Here is a 16,196-nt window from a genome sequence, read left to right as displayed (position 1 = left end):
GAACGAGATAAGGATCGACTTCCGAACATCCCATCTTTCCGATTACCAAACACCATCTAATTAAAACATTTGATTATACATCTAAAGATGCCTTTAGATATTGTTAATATATAATATGATAACTGTTTTATTTCTCCAAGTGAAAACGTTAATTTAAATAACATTAAGATTAAGCATTTTATTTTGGAATAAAGTTAAGGATGATTAGAGTGGTATTATCGTTTTTAAAACGTAACTAATGGAAGTAATAGTTTTTGATTATGAGATATGTTAGATACATATCTCATAATCAAAAACTTAATATCTTATATCTTAATATATCTATCTATATCTTTTAATAACAACTAAATATGTATATGTATATCAGATATTTTGTTACTGTATAAGATAAAAAAATAAGATTTGAACGTAGAGCAAATTGGAGCACTTGCTCCGTGATGCTTTAAGGATTCGAACATACGAGTTATCAAGGAATTGTTACAAAACAATTTAAAACGAAACCAATTCCAATCACTGTTTGAATAAATATGTTTTGTTTTCTATACTTTAATATTGAATAAGAAGGTATAAATAAAACATACATATATAATCAATATCTAAAACTTATCTAATATTAAAAAATAAACAAATAAATGTTAAGTAAAATGTTAACCTAATAAAAGATGGATTAATATAATCACATAAAATTGACATATTCTTAATATAAATAAACGACCTGCCTTGAAATATGTTTACCAAATCAATAAATAATCATAATTTATTTTTTAAAGCCCCTTTATTATTTAATTCTTTAAAAGTCTTTTTATATATTATAATTAAAATAAATTACATTTATTAGCACAGATAAAGTAAAATAATATGTAGGTAATTGTTAAATGACGTTCCCATATACTTATTAATACGTATCTGATATAGAGGGGTGCGTACACATTTAATTTTATTTATCTGTTACCGAAACAAATCACTGATCACCCGTTCCTAATTGTCCCCCGTCATAATATTGTGTTTTGTGGGTAATGTTACATTTAAATATATTGTTAGTTAAAGAAAAGAAACATCCATGTATTCTTTTTTATATTAATAAGTAGGTATTTGTTTAAAGAAAAAATAATGAATCTAGATTTATTTCTTGGTTTTCTTTATAATGATAGATATCATTTGCTATACTAATGCGAATCAATGAAGGTAATTCTATAGCTTTACCTTTAGCCTAGTGTTAAGACACTCGCTCCCTAGTTTCTACCGAGTTTCTACCCAGTTTCTACAGAAATGTTGAGGAGGTAATTCTATACATTTTTATGATTTAATATAATTATGATTTTAATTAAATGTTAGTTTTAGTCCTTCCTACTCCTGAAACATATTATGTCAGTGGTAATATTCACATACTAAGAAGAATTTTATGTGAACATTTCTTTTATAAAAGCTCAACTAAAAAAAATAAAAGTTATATCTTCATGGTTTTTGTTCGTAAAATCGTTATCATTCCTTCATTAATTTAACTGCAAAATAATCGCAAGTAACGTTCGTCCGTCCCACCAGTCTACGGACATAAAATTGAAATTACGCACTCAACCTCACGCCCAAACGATTAGAAACTCTCGTAATCTTTGTCAACGAATTAAACTTTGACCGAATTATCATTTCTAAATTGCGTTCACATCGTAAAATTATCTCGTATTGCAATAAATACTCGTATGTCGGTGTCGGTGTTTCAGCGTGTTTGGAAACAAGGCGGCCGTGTCGAATGCTAATAGAGCGTGCAATGGGGTTCCCGCGCTGTGTGGCGCTGTCTGTCATTTTTGAGAATCTCTATTGCTAAACTATTGATTTATTGTATTGTTTGTTTTTAAAATAATGCTTGATTAGTTTTGTATGCGTTTGAAATTAAAGTATTTTTGAATAGACGATGCTGGTTTATATTTTAGGAGCTTTACATAAATGTATATAGAGACATCTGTCTATTGCTAATAAATATCTTCTTAAGTAGATTATTTAAAAAAAATATATAATTAATTATTATATATACTTAAGTTCATATATATGTATTACTTATAGATATTTATTTAAGACCCGATTTCGAATTATTTTACACGTAATAATAATATATATTTTATAGATAAGTTCCAGTAAAACTTTTTTTCTCTTAATTCTACATTCTATTCCAATGTGTCTAGGTGAAAAAAATTCTATACATATTAGCCTTTCTTCTTTTGTGCTATTCGTATTATATGAAGCACATCCTTTGTATTTGCAGAAGACAAAGGCATCAAACTAAGCGCCAGATAAAAGTATTATTGTTTTTTTCGTCGCCTCCGCAAACTACTTTCATTTGTAATGCTGGCGAAGCGAAAATATTTACGTAAATACAAGAAAGATACTGTTCAAAGTAAATTAAGTTTTTAGTTTTTGTAATAGTATATGGGTCATAATCAGAAAAGTGGACATTTTCGTATTCGTAACGTAACTGATAAGTAACAATACTGATAATGTTTGTTACGAAACTGATGACATAAGGCATTATACACAACAAAATAACGATATTATATGAATAAAACTATTGCTTTTTTTTTAATGAGACACAGATCAAAATTTTAAAGATTCAATCGTTGAATTAACAGATTATAAATGTAAGAAGAAAACATAACAAAGTGACAATATTAACAATATAATAATGGTAGTTCGTAACGTAATCTATATATATAAAAGGACTTGTCCTCACTGACTGAGGTAAGACGCACGCACAGCCGCAACCGCTGTGCGTAGAAACGTGAAATTTGGATAAAAGTTTACTTTCGTAATCTGGACATCCACTAAGAAGGGATTTTGAAAAATTTTAACCTTATAGGGGTGAAATAGGGGTTCAAAGTTTGTATGGAATAAAAATTAAATCGGCACCGATTTTTATAAAATTTGAAATTTAGACTCTTAAACGTATATAATTAAACACATGTTTCATGATTTTCTAGAATTCACCCCTTAAGGGTGCAAATAAGGGGTTGAAAGTTTGTATGGGAAAATTCTTAAATCGCCACCGATTTTTATAAAATTTGATATTTAGACTCTTAAAAATATTTAATTGAACAAATGTTTCATGGTTTTCTAGAATTCACCCCCTAAGGGTGCAAATAGGGGGTTGAAAGTTTGTATGGAAAAATCGTTAAATCGCCACCGATTTTTATAAAATTTGAAATTTAGACTCTTCAAAATATTTCATTGAACACATGTTTCATGGGGTAATAAAATTCACTCTTAAATACGCAAGCGAAGCTGCGCGCGTCCGCTAGTAAACTTATATTTCTAGTTAGAGATCACAAAGTTAATGATAAAACTAAATTCACTTTAAAATATATCAAAATTTGAGTCGTTATCACGGGAATTAAGTTTCATTCTTTGTAAGTGTTCATTCCGCATATCTTCATATTTAATAGGATTGGTCTTTTTAAGACGTTCTCTATATCTTTTATGTGTTTCAGCATTTGACATGACGCTTACTGAAAATACAAAAATATATATCAAAAAATAATAATCACAAAATCACAACTAATTTCAGGAAGAATAAAAAAATTTTTTAACTAAATCGGTTCAGCTGTTTCTGAGATTAGCATGCACAAACACATAAACAAACAAGTAAGCAAGCAAAAAACTTAAAAATCATTATTTTTGGTTACTTTACGTTATGAAAAGTCACTAATAGTTTTTTTCATATGCCAGCAATTTTTTTTTTCTTATATACATATCTTCCATATACAAGCACCGGGTCGATACAATTTTATTATAAACATATATAAGAAAACATTATTACCATAATTGTGAACTAGGCTTCATATTTTCTCAATTTCGTTACGTAACGAAATATAACGAAATTGAGAATGAAGTCTGAGAAATTCTAACCTTTTTAAATATTTGCTCATAAGCCACTTGTTGCATGTGCAAGCACTGAAGTTTTTTTTTGAGATTTTGTAAAAAGAAGCAAATAACATAAACAAGAAAACGAAATTATAGAATACTTACCAAAATAAAAGCCGTTTATAACCCTGAGATATAATTTTACGCATTCCCTGTAAAACATTTGAACCCCTCTACTGCTGCGAGAACACTACTGGTTGTAGCTACGACAGCATTGACTTTTTGAATTATGGTGCCACAACAAAAAATAATATTAAACACTATCCAAAATAATTGCATTCATAATTTAATTGTACGTTATTAACCCTGAGTAACAAAAAGACAATATTTTGGGACAAATTTACTTAACTAATATATATTATTTATTAAATTATGTATCAATAAAAATAGTTCTATTTGATATTATGCATAATGTAAAGTAATATAAACATATCTGAAATCAAATAAAACCGTAAATATTCGTAACAAATCAATTTTTAAAAAGTAAAGTGGTGAATGGGACACGTAAAATTGTATGGAAGCATTTTGAAAGGTTTTTTGCAACTAACAAAAAATACTATTATTTGCCATAATACATTTAAAATATTACAAAAATCTTTAAGTTAATAAATAAATTTATCGTAAGTGGCAAAATATTTCAAATTATCTTTAAAATTGTATTTTTAAAACGCATTCAAAGTAGCGGGACAAGAAAAGACACAAAAAGTACACTTTTTCTGATTATGACCCATATATATTTTTTAAATTCTCTTACTGTGTAACTTAGCACGCTCGTTATATTTTTATCGTAAACTATAACCTAGCAAAAACTCAACGAAAATTTTAAATAAAAGTTGTTTGACGTTTGAACGAACTATTTCTTTTTAAAAAACTTTCAAAATGGATGTTCTTCCTTATTTGAAATGTGTTGATAAAAGTTTTTAATCGCATAAAGGCGTGATTGTAGAGTGGACAGGACATAAATATTTTAAAAATTTTCATCTTTATATAAATATATGCTTCGCCTTTTATTTCACCCAATTAATATTTTTTTATTTATGTAAATTTAAATTATATTACGCCAAATTCACATTTCTCACTCTCATTGTGGAGAACTATATGAATATTTATAATTATTTCCAAGTGAATCAAATTATTGATTTAGTTAAAAATTTATACAAAAAAAATATATTGTGATAAAGTAATCGATCATTCAATAGAAAACATCCGTTGCGCCTGTTAAAATATTTTAAACATATTTATTTACTGCTAGGTAAGTGGCAATGAAAACTACTTGTGTTGAGCACCGAAATACACAAAGAGCGGTCAACAATGTATTCTTTGGGTAGTTAAATAAATAATCTGGGTAACAAAATAAATAAATATCCTTATTGTACTTATTCTCTATTTTCTGTCCAGTGTTACCATACAAAGGAGCCAATAAATCCTACTACAATAGTTTGTCACCGCATTGGTTATGCAATTAATACAAAAATCATTATAAATAGGCGTGACGAGTGATTAATGAGGAATAATCTGGGAATAATGAAATGGGAATGAAGTAACAGAGAAATCGTTTTCAGTAGCTTACATTTTTTGTTTACTTATATTTCAATGGATAGTAAATAATTCTTGTAGCTACAATATAACTTTAAAAAAAAACACCTGCTAAGTAAAAAGTAATCAACGCTGTGTGTCTGTCAATATTATATCCGTATGCCTAACTTATTTACCTAATTTACACAACGATGATAAATAATTTCATTTATTATATATACATTTTATATTTTTATTAATGTTATTGTCGGAATTTATTTCAACTATTTGTTAATTGTCATTAAAAAGCGACATAACCTAAAAGCAACCTGTTAGGATCTATATACGAGTAGGTACATTATATCGCTTACTCATCAAAGAATTTAAAACTTAAAAACACTAAAATATATTTTCACTATAATAATGACATGAGCTGACTTCAAAATTGAAAAGTTTTTAAAAAATGCCAATCCACGTTGCAATATTAAAGCATCATTAGCCTGTCACTGCGTTACCTGGCCTATTCATTATGCTGTCAAAATATTTCTGCCATACTTTACGAATATTTGGTGAATTTGTTCGATTGTTAGTCCACAATGATGTCTCTATATTCGCAACAAAGGGATGCATTTGTCATTGTCCATTAGACGACATTGTTGGGATAGATGTTAAATATTATTTCATTGCGGCCACTGTAACCGATCGATTTTGTTAGATTCTTGTTAATTTTATTATTTAGAAAAAAAAATATTATGCGTTTCTAGTAAAAGACTATTTATATATTTAATTTATTGATTTTGGATTTTGCAAAATATCAGAGATATGACTGTAAACGCGATGGTTTTAGGTTCGATTCCCACTCGAGAAGATGAATTAATATTTAGGTATTCATATTTTTATTTTATCGCTCTGGTAAATGGGCAAAGCGTGGCGATGAGTTCTACCAATTAACGCACTATGCTTCGAAAATTCGATGAAAAGTCGTTAACGGAGTGTCCTAACACTAGATTCCTTTTACCTACTCTCATGTATGCGGGATATTTAATATATAGGTAAGTAGGTACCTGTATAATTTCTTTATGTGAATCATTATGACATTAACAGTTACTTCGACGTAACGAGTATGTATTATCAAATTTAATTTCAAAGGTACCTATCTTTACCTACCTTCTAGGTAAAATAAAAATACATATACAACAGTAAATACAGCAAAAATAAAAATCACATTGTAATCCGGTATTGGTCGTAGATAAGGAGGGATTGTGACAAGGAAAGAATTATGTGCTCCAGAGGGCAATTTTTCTTTCCCGGGATTTATTCTCGTAATTTATAGAGGATCTGCCTGTATCTGGACTAACCCGGTTGGGTCCTCTCCCAATTAAGAACTTACAATACTATGACGCAATTACATTTGGTTATATAGTATTTAGATATAAATGTTATGTGCACCTAACATATATATGTAATAGTTAAATTCATATAAAAGTAAATTTTCTCTACCTACACCTATATTATAAATTTAGATTTTATTATTATCATTTATGGACATTCTAATAATTGCATAAAAACTCTACCTTTACAATTTTTACTGAAGTACGTCGATGATTTTTTATAGCTTTTACACTTATGGTACTTAAACTGTATTCTATATATTGTTAGTTATTAAAATATGACAACGGATTCGACACGAACACTGATCTATCTACGATCTGTGCATCGATCGAACACATCGTCGTTATTTGACACGCAGAATTTTTACCGAACGTGCCTCGTCATGAATTGTTGGTGACAAAAGTGTTCCTGGCAGCAAGCGTCGAGAGTCGGCTTATACCGGCTCCCACCCCTCGACCGCAGTCGTAAATTTAGGGTTTCATAAAACCAGATCTGAGATAAGACACAGTGTGGAGAGAGCGTCCCGGATCAAATGCGAACCTTCCAACCTACCATAGACAATAAAAATAACGCCGGCGCATCTATGTGTGGATAACATTCTACGGGCATACCGCAAAAGTTGTCGTGTTTACATAAAATACGCGCGGACGATAGCGATCGAGGGTTCACCAGAACTCGTGAAAAAAGAAACATGTCATTTGCAAGCGCTGCTCCCTGCAAGAAATTGAAGCCCAGCACGAAAAAATCACAAAATGAACTGACAAGAGGATTATAAAAATGCATTATGAATTTAACAAGTATTATATAGTTCAGCTACAGTAAGGGTATTTGGGCGCCTTTGTGGCTCGCTATTGACAAATAACTTAAGGTTTACCCTGAAAGCAAAAATAATGAAGGATTAGGAGAGAGGTGTTGTTTTTTGCTCGATATGTTCCTTGTATGGCGCCACTGCTTCGATATTGCGTTAATCCTCAAATTTTTATGTTGTGTTAGACTATTGGAATTAGATCAAGTGGAAGTTTAAATGTAGTTAGCTAAGTTAGAGTCGGTAAGTAGTTGTGCAAATATCTCTTATAAGTAATGCGACGGTATATACTTAGGTAGGATAGGTAGGTAGGTATGAAACGGCGCACTCAGAATGTCTCAGTCGAGTAATTAAAACTTGAATGTCAATTCATGTTCTAAGTTGCTTCAGCTAGATGGTATCGCGATGACGTGTTCAAGTGCCCGACTCCGTACTCTCAGTGGCCTACAGCGGCCACTAAGACTACAACTTACTAAATTAACATTAAAGTATCAGGTCGTAGGCACGGCAACGTGTCGGGGACATATATTTAAAGCTTCAGTAGATAGGGGTGCAATAATTTTGACAATGACTAGCAGCCTTACCCGGGCGAGGCGTAGGCGCGGGGGGGCGCGCGCGCGGGGTGCGAGGGGGGCAATCTGCGCACTAAATCACGCTACGAATAAAATTTATGGCGCCGAGATAAAAACTCGCAGCTTTTCTCTTTTACGTTCCTTCCTCGTCCCCCGGCCACCTCACACCCGTGCGGAAAATCCATAGGGATTTTTCCAAGTGTTCCGGCGACGGCGTGTGTGGGGTCGGAACGATTTTGTTTTATGCTTATTGCCGGCTCCGATGTTTTGTTTGCTAAGTTGCACAGATAAGGGATAGGTACGGAGATTGTGTCCTCGCTGGACGGTGTAGGGTTTTTTTGGTAACGAAACAACTTCATTAATGAATTCGCATTTTTTAGTTGGGCATTTTCTATGCTAACGTATATCATTGGTTAACATTAAATTGTAAATACAAGTCTATAATAATATACGTGTGTAGATGCCATGTTATTAGGAACTGAGTGGTTTAAAAGTAAAATATTACCTTATTAAATATATTTAGCTTGCTAAATTACTAAATACGTATAAAATTAAAATGTTTTTTTTTTCTAGATTTATCATTTTTTTATTTTATCAAATGCTGCATATTTTGAATAGATAGATAGACTCATTTTATATAAAATTTTAATGTGCTCTTCTTTTATGTTGCCAATTTTCACTTTCAATTATGTTAAGTGGGACAGGTGACTATATTCGTTTTATATAGGTAAGTATTAAATTTAATGTCATAAAGCACTTCTAAAAGACAGCTGTAAGCTCTTACCGAGTAAATACACATACGACACAAGACGAGACAAACCTCAACCACAGAAAAAACTTCACATTCATGTCAATCCGATTGTCTTACTTATCAGTACTAAATCAGTGTTTACATTATTACAACGGCGTGATCTTCGTCAAAATAATGTCCTTATTAGACTACAAAACGTTTCCAAAGAACTACAGCAAAAAATGACAAAAATACTTACGCCGAGCTCGGAGATTACTCGAGAGCAAGGCCATCTGTGGATATTGAGACCATCTCACACGAGATAGCTTATCGGTCGATCTCGACTCAGATTTTGTGAAGAAAAAGCGAAAGAAAAGGCTCCCATTTATAGATGAAGAGCCATAGACTACGTCGCGCAAGCCACAATCGCATTAGGTCGGCGGCTGTCGAACGTTACGATGATTTGAATTTTCATTGTTTATGGTGGCAGACATGTGTCAAAGTTCGATTGGAATTTAAATTCGGCTCCTTTGTTATACATATTTTTTTGTCGAGTTGTAAACACGGCACAGTGATGTTCCAATTTGGTTACCAGACCCCTTTGATGGTAGGTTGTATCTGTGACTGCTGCTATAGCTCCGATGATACGTTTGACGTCGGTATGCCGTATGAATAATTACGATTCATGTTCCGAACGAACCGCCGTTACTTGGTTTTGTTGCGAGAAAATGTACGAGATGGCTTCAACATCAAATGCAGTTAGATGTCTGATACAGAGCTGGCAGTGGAGAGATCAAAGCCGGCCAGCCAGCATCTGCTGAATTAGCGAATATAACCCAACGGAGCGAGGGAGCGGCACAAAGCGGCGACCATTTTGTTCCAACACTTTTTGAAATTGGAACGTGACGGTTGCAAGCGCTGCCAGGCAGAGACAATGACGTGAAAAGGAAAAATATAAACGGCCCCTTTTTAAACAGAAGTACTGAGACTAATATTTTATGTCGCTTTTCAAATGCTAGACCTAAATTATGATTTAGTTTCTCTCCTTAATAGGTGAAGGTTCAAATTGGTTCGTCCCCAAAGAGTTGGTTGCGCCGTTGCAGTAGCGAGTGGTGTTAATTTAAAAGTGCGTTCTTGAACCCTTTCAGATGTATTGTATCTTTGTACGCTTTGTACGGGAGATGGTTTATCTGCATCGCGGGGTATATAAGTGCTGTTTTTTCATTCCGTAATGCTTTTACATTTCAAAGGGGTTAAATGTTATTCAGACTGGTTGCCCGCTTAGAGAGTGTGGGTGTCGCGTAGAAAGGAAAATATCTGCTTGTCATTTATTTAGTATAATTTACATATATATGTACTTTTATTTAATTAAGCATAGAATATTCTATATATTTAAACATTAAACTTATGTTTAATTAATATTATAAGACCAGTCAGTTTTGACGGTGACTCAAGTTTCTACTACGAAGTATCGTAAGGTCATCAAAAATAAACCTAATACGTGTGATGTTTTATAAAATAAGGGTGCATTATATCACGTAGGACTTTTTATATTATACTTATACGTGCATGGTTAACAAATATCATTGAAGTAATTTCGCTAAAAAACTTGCTAAAAAATTTAAGGGATGTCATATGGATATGGTCCTCAATTTTGTAATTGAATGTATGTTATTTCTTTTCAGGGTGGTTCATAAAAACATATTAGTAAAAACGATGATTCTAGGTTTCTTTACTTTTCTACATTTTCATTACTCTAGTACAATTATGGACAAAGAAATAACAAACTGTTAAAATGACTTTCAAATATTTGCTGCAAATTATATTTTGCATGTGTCTCTTCGTTTATATATTTTTTTGTTATATTTAATAAGAAAGTATGTTTGTATCTACCTATAATATAGCTGAAGATGAAATTAATAAACCTTTTTGGTGATTGTGGATTTATATATGAAAACAATTAATATTTTCTCGAAGATGTTTTGCTGGGTTGATTTCGTTACTTACCTTCTTGCCAATTTTCATCTTCTGGCTTTCCGGCTTTTGTTATCAGAGCGAGAAAATAAAAGTAATTCGTTTCTCCAAGTGGGACTCGAACCTATTCTAGTTTCGAGGTTGTAGGTTCCATTCCCACTCGAGGAAATAAAACAATTATATAAATTTATATTTCCATTACATATTTAACGGTTACATATTTTTAAATGTGAAGGTATATAGGACCTTAACATACGAAAATGTGGAAATCATCAATTTTTTCGGATCCCGAAACTGTACAAACTGTGCATAATCCAGTTTTTCATTTAAAACGTTGTAAGTTCGTGTATATTTATAATACATGAATAGATAATGTTAGTAAAAACTCGATTTAGCCCCGTCGGTCGTCGGTTTGGTTTTGGCCAAAAAATTCAATTGATGAAGAAAAAAAATTCTCTAGAGACATAACTAGCGACTTTGTTTGTATTCAATTAGGTAAAGATCTTTAAAAGAAATGTAATGTTTTTCTTTTAATCTTTTAATAAAAACTAATGTTTATTTATCACAATATCTCAAGGAATTTAGAAATAAACTTATTGAAAATACCGAAAAATAGACCGTAACCATCATAAAAATATTACTACCTAGGGGAAGTTCAGGAAAGAGTACCGAACCCACCAAATACGCGCGAAAAATGAGAATGTCTAGGTCTTTTGCAAAGCTTTCTCTAACATAGGGTTGTTTTATTTTTATAAAGATTAATATCAATTCAATATCTTTGCATATTTATTCTTAGTGCTTAGAATTATTAAAATTCGATAAAAAAACTGTGAGTGTGGGAAGTGTCCCTCCGGCACGACTAGCCTATGTAGATAAAAACGTATATTTTTATTAGATACTTATTTTATTAATAATTTATTGTATAAATAAATATTAATGGAAAAAGTTATATTCTCACGCAAATCAAGCCAATAGAGCGAATAGCTAAAGTAGAGCCTTTATTATTGGATTTTTAATATCGTTTTTATAATAAGCGGCGGCATAATATAATATACCGATGTCTATACTACATTCAATAAAATTTATTACTAAGTATATTAAAAAAAATTAAGTATATTTTTAATGGTATTTCTTTTAAATGTTAATAAATAAATCAAATAAATCATAATTTTTTAAATGTAAACTTTAAAACATTATACTGATTAAAGTATATCCAAATTCTAGAGTAAAACTGTAAATGAATAGGTACAATGGATAAAAATTGATAATAATATCTGTAGAATAAGGTGTTTGGCAATATGAATTTAGAATTTAGTTCATCCTAATCCGTCTCTATAAAAAGAGATAGTAAACAAAAACGAATCTTCAATATTTTGATTCAATTTAGATAGTTTGTTTATTGTGTTTATTGTTATAAGTATCTAGATAGAGGCTTCAACATAATTTATTTAAAATAAATATCGCTCTATTTATAAATAAATTTGTATTGTAGATTTACAGTACCTATTAATTATATATAGTTGTAAGCAAGTTTTTAATTATTATAATAATAATAATTACATATGAACTTGATTTGAAGTATAACGTGCAATGTAGAGTCAATATATTAAGCGTGAGAGTTTTTGCTTATTTAGTTTTAATTTATGAACTAATAAGTAGGATTCCAAATTAGGTATGTTATGGATAATTCCAACGATCAGCCATTACTAATTCGTGCGACTTCTAAGTCTTAGCAAAAAAAACCGCTGTCCCTATAATCATATTAAACAAAACGATGCAAAACAAAACATACATTATCCATCACTCGCGGCGCGAGCGCGACTGACGCACACCAGCGCACGCCCAAAAGGAGAAAAAGAAAATTCAAAAAGAGAACACTCCCATCGCTAGTCACGCCCCCCGCCTTGGCGGTGCCGACCAATCGGGAGGGGCGCGCGGTCGGGCGCCGCCGAGCGCGGCCGAGGGCGGCCGACGCGTGCACAACAAAAAGTCACACGACTGGTTTAGTGTCGGGTCGCGTCCCAACCACGCCGCTTCACGCGCGCTCCTCTAGCGCCTGCGCATACAGCCAACATTATATCCCTACATTTTAAAAATATAACATTCAATATAATTAATTATAATACATACAAATATAATATATTATATACAATCATTTAGTGCGCTGTGTCATGAAAATGGACTCGACGGAATGGAGCTCATGATTTCAGTGTTTTATATCGCTGCGATAAAAGTGATAAGTGATAGTGAACTATTGTGTGATACACATCTGATACGGACAATTGAGGTATTTCATAATTTATTTACAGTTTTTATATAGCGTTTACTTTTGTTAGGTTTATTTCATTTTAAATTTTATCAGAGCATAACAAGTTGTTAGGTCTTATTATCTTATTCAAATTCTTATTCAACAGCTCTATCAGTATGGTAGAGCTTCTTATTGACGACAATTATTATGTATTCTCCTTTTTTAAAGTGGAAAGTACAAGCTTTTTTAGCGTTAAAAGCTATATCATCATAGCTTGTTATTTTAACATGCTCTATCAAGATTTTGCAAAATTAATATATCTATCTGATGTAAAAAGATAATGTTGTTTATAAAATTTTAAAAAAACACTGAAAATGCAAGTTGACATTACTATAGGAGAATTTTTGTAAAAATTTTGATGAAAAAGTATTGTTTACTTACACCCATAGTAGTAAGTCCACCTCATATCCGTCGGTATTTAATTGTAAACTGTTTGAAACATATTGTTCTAAAGAAATTAGTTAAAATCGTTGAAAATTATTTATATGAACATTTATTAAATAGTAAAGTGCATTTTGAATAATATTATCAATAATTTATACATTATTAATAATATTATTACCTATTACTCAATGTTATATAGGTACTTGATTGGCTCACTTATGTTTTAATTACCATTAGGTATCTGTTTCCATGGTAATTAATATAGTGAAAAACTATTATTAACAATATATGTATTTACATAGAAAAAAAATAATTAAATATATTAGTTTTGTTTATATTTAATATATTTATGTATATTTATGAAAACAAATGAGTGTTTATGATTTAGATCTTTACCGCTTTAGATTTTTTTATGCAATGTTGTAACACTATGTAATATATAAATAATAATCTGCATAAATGAGGTCGGCTTATTAATTATAAGTCAACGACTAGGTAAATAGGCATAATTATAATTCAAAAATTATAAATTTATACATTCATATTTTTTATAATATTCCGGTAAATAAGTTTATGTGTTATTTTTTATTATGACTAGACACAATAAAGTGTTTTTTATTTAAATAATAATAATAAATAATAATAATAATAAAAATAATAACTCCTTGTATCAATTGATATTGCTATTTTTTTATATACCTACTTAATTTAAAAGATTTGCATAGTTAGTTATATTTATTGTTTTTTTTTCATGAAAGTTTTAGCATGTTTTTTCCATTTATTCATTCATTTATTTCGATTTATAGTGTAAACATTTATTAAAAATAATTAGGTACATAAAATTTTTCTCAATTTTTTATTTTGAACTTTAAGCAACATGAAAGCTTGCTCTTAAGAATTTAGAGTAGGTAGTTTTAAACAAACATACAAGAGACAACAAATCAATGTCAATGTCGTGTCTGTTTTCGTATCACATTTGGACGTTACGATTGGCCGCCATGACAGTTCGCGTTCGAAATTTGAATGCGGCTCGAGATGCGCAAAGGCAACTATTGATTAGCCTTCGATAAGATATTTGTATGTGTGCGTTATGTGTGTACGCATTTCCGCCGGACATACATATGTAGAAACAATATCCTGTGTGAACATTATGTTTTTTAAATAAAAAATAGTAGACAAAGTAGTAGGCAATATAGGCAAAGCTATACTTAAGCTTATTTAGAACTTTTTAATGTATTCTATTATCTAAGCGCTAATTAATATGAAAGAAATGAATGAATGAATGAATGAAATGAATGATATTTAATATTTATTCTAATTCCATTACGCTTACAATGATGCGAATATGAAATTTTCTATTAGATAGATTGAAGTTCTTTTGAATAAATTTGTATTAATTCAAGTTAACATGTAAATATATGCAATAATATAATTAAATTATTCTAAAATGTCAACATCTCGTCTCTAGTTCGTCCTTGGTGTGCAAATTAAGATAAAATGAATAATTTAATGCAATTTTCTACTGATAGGCAGTTAGTATAAAGTTACAAAATTTTTGTAATTGTTGTCTTTTTTCTATATGACATCTATTTGTTTAGACTCATGTGGAGATTATTTATTAAATTTTATTGTAAATATTTGTATAATTTATCATTCGCATCATGGCTTAACTATGAAAGTGAATCTTTTAACTGACTTTGTCCAAACAAAATATTTTCTTATACATAGGGATATTATTGGTATTATACTATTTTTTTCAAAATTTCTATATTCTCCGCTTTGATGTAGAGGCAGAATTCGGCGGAAAATGGGAAATGGAGTATCAATTGTTTTCCTCTGCCTACCCTGCTGTGTGCGGGATGCAGCGTGAAACGAAAAAAAAACTATTTACAAATATAATTTATCATAAATATTGATATAATAATACTGATGTATATTTAAACTGCTCGATAAGCCTTAAGTTGGGATTAAACGGTAGATATAATAAAAACTCTCAATAATAGCCACCCAATAAATTATTCAAAGTGTTGTTCATTTTAAAATGCATCGATCAAATGTTATCAGGTTAACGTCGAGGAAATAAAGTAAATGAAGTTTCTACTCCGAGCGGAGATTAACTTAGAGACGGCTTAAATGTTAGGGTCCATTTTGATTTTTATTAAAATAAATATCATAATTCCATATTATTTGCAATTATTTAAACATATTATTTATGTTAAATAAAATACTAATTTACATAAGTAGTTAAAAGTTTAAAATATATCACAAAAACAACATAGCTGCTTTCATATAAATATTTTAATAAAAATAACTGCTTAAATGCTTATAATTACGTATAATTATTTTTTTGAAATATAAAGTAAATACAATATTTTAGTATTAAATATTAATGATTTTAAAACAAAGTTTTAAAAGTAATTACGGAACCCATAATGGTGCGTCGGGAGAAATCGACTCTAACTTATCATTTTAAGACAGTAGTTTTTAGAGAGCTTGTTCATAATCTGCTTTGTTTCGACATGTGGCTTTAAAACTCTTTTATTTGGTTCAGATATTAACTGTCCTACGTAATCTTTATTATTAATATACTCACATAATGAGGATTGG

The 16,196-nt window shown here is 30.4% G+C and overlaps 1 protein-coding gene across 5 annotated transcripts in view; it reads left to right on the top strand.

Annotated features, from left to right (window-relative positions):
* The first annotated feature begins 12,892 nt into the window (after positions 1–12,892).
* Positions 12,893–16,196, top strand: part of grn (GATA binding protein grain) — a 77,128-nt gene continuing 73,824 nt past the window's right edge. For all 5 annotated transcript variants that reach the window (XM_085196446.1, XM_085196447.1, XM_085196445.1 and 2 more), the window contains exon 1: positions 12,893–13,184. The gene's annotated coding sequence lies outside the window, so the exon portion shown is untranslated. The remainder of the gene's footprint in view (positions 13,185–16,196) is intronic.

This window comes from Heliconius melpomene, chromosome 13 (assembly GCF_056956725.1).
Source record: "Heliconius melpomene rosina isolate 202511_hmr_F chromosome 13, ASM5695672v1, whole genome shotgun sequence".
Classification (NCBI taxonomy): domain Eukaryota; kingdom Metazoa; phylum Arthropoda; class Insecta; order Lepidoptera; family Nymphalidae; genus Heliconius; species Heliconius melpomene.
This window is presented reverse-complemented; position numbering and strand designations above follow the sequence as displayed.